This window comes from Mirounga leonina, unplaced genomic scaffold, assembly GCF_011800145.1.
Source record: "Mirounga leonina isolate KUSES-001 unplaced genomic scaffold, KU_Mleo_1.0 Mir_115, whole genome shotgun sequence".
Taxonomy (NCBI): Eukaryota; Metazoa; Chordata; class Mammalia; order Carnivora; family Phocidae; genus Mirounga; species Mirounga leonina.
Window position 1 is genome coordinate 16789111 of NW_023270268.1, and position 2232 is coordinate 16791342.

At 38.5% G+C, this 2232-nt stretch overlaps 1 pseudogene; it reads left to right on the top strand.

Annotated features, from left to right (window-relative positions):
* Positions 1 to 910: 910 nt before the first annotated feature.
* Positions 911 to 1457, top strand: LOC117999789 (annotated as a pseudogene).
* The last annotated feature ends 775 nt before the right edge of the window (positions 1458 to 2232 follow it).

Here is a 2232-nt window from a genome sequence, read left to right on the forward strand (position 1 = left end):
GTTTCTACTGAATGCCTATTGCTTTCACATTGTTGCAAAGTTGAAAAATCATGGGACCATCCGTACAGAGTACATAAAGCTTAATCCAAGAATACGTTTTCAGGATGTCTCAGACAGTGCCCTTCACAGGGGCTTGTATATAAGAATCACCTATGACATGTCTTTAAAAACCACAGATGCCTGAGCCAAATACCCAAATGTTTTGATTTAGAATCTCCTGGGGTAGATCCTAACTACCTGCATTTTTAAGATCCATAGATAATCCTAAAAAGCACCCTGGGTTGTGAACCACTGGTACAGAACAGAATGAATTATGAGTCCCATAATTTATGCAGTTGGACTGTGGGGGATGCCTGGGAGAAAAGGGAGAGACTGGGAGAGCAACTAGAAATTACCTCTGGCCAGTACATAAAATGGTATAGAGGAGAAAAAGAAAAGAATATGACAACACTAAAGGAAAAGAAAGCTCCCATCCCACTTATATGATGCCAAAAGGGGGCACAGCATGCATCCTGCTAGTTCTATATAGCAAGGCCTGGCTCCCATAAGCCTCAATAACCAGGTGAGAAATGCCCCATAGAGTCTAAGGAAGTGGGACCCACTTAGGGTGAGTGTTAAAAAAAGCAAGGTCAGAGTTCAGCAAGACTTAATGGAAGAACTTCCCATTTCTTTAACCATCCTAAGTAAACAAATACAATCAGAAAGCAACAACTTGGTGGCACGCAGGATGGAGAAAGAGGATTTATCGGCTTCATGGACCAACCACTGATTGAATGTGGAATATTGAGAGCTTTGTTGATTAAATTTATTAATATATTTCGGTGCCAGCAGTACTCATAAGAAATGTGTTTAGGGAAAGAGCAGCACTTGATTTAGTGGGTTCCAGCTATAAAGCATACTAAATAAAGAGGATATATAAAAATCCTAATCCTTCAGGCCGACATGCTGTACAGTAGCAATATGTATATGCTCCAGGAATATATACGATAGTTATACGGGAAAGCGTAACCTAGATGCTCCCTGCTCCACCCTGAAAAACATCAGAACACAAGAAACATCTTGTAATGGAACTGTGAAATGATTTTAGTTTAATTGCACACACATTCCAAGGTATTAAACACCAAAATGGATTAAACTGCATATTCTGCTCACTGGGCTCAGACCTAGTTTGCAGTGACATGGCTCAATGCACCAAGAAGGTTGGAATTGTGGATAAATACGGGACCCATTATGGTGCCTCCCTCAGGAAAATGGTGAAGAAGGTTGAAATAAGCCTGCATGACAAGTACACTTGCCCCTTCTGTGGCAAAACCCAGATGAAAAGATGAGCTGTGGGGATCTGGCATTGTGATTCCTGTATGAAAACCATAGCTGGTGGCGCCAGGACCTACAACACCACTTCTGCAGTCACGGTAAAGTCGGCCATCGGAAGACTGAAGGAGTTGAAAGACCAGTAAAAGCTCCACCATTTGAAACATTGCTAGCCTATAATAAATGGGTTAATTTAGGCAACAACAACAAAAAAGGTATATTGTGGAGAGCCCTACAATTGTCCCTTTAGAATCTTGCAAGTAGATGATGGATCTTTCCCAGTCTTATGAATCTCTATATATTGAGTAGTAAAAAGTAGAAAAGGGTTTCCAATCATATGCAAGTATTTATTGAGCCCAAATGTTAGCATTGTACTAGGTGTTTGGGGGAATATAAAAATAACAAAACACTTGACCCTTGTCCTCAATGACCTTATATTCTAATAAAGAAGATGAGAGTAATACATCCCATACAACAGCAACAAGTGAAAACAAATTATGTTGTGTTTCTTTCATTCTAAGATGTCACTAATTATAGCTCATATCAATTTCTTGGATAACAAATTCTTAGAGAAAAGAAGAAGCATATTCATATCTATAATAATTGTGAGATGTGTCTTAATTCCAAAAACATTAAATTGTGAAAAACATGTATGTTTTATAGTGACAGAAATATGACAGAAATGTTGTAATTAAGAAATACATCATATAATACAGGCTATAATTTTAGCACAAAGAAAAATCAAAATGAGGGAAACCACCACATGCCTTTCTGTATCTGGTTCACATTTAATACTGTCCATCTCTACACTGGATGTTCTGTGGAACTTTACTTATCTTTTTACATGAAACCCTGTCTCCTCAGACTATAAGCCTCCAAGGACAGTAATGGTGTTTCATACTAGTGTTTCTCAAACTTTGC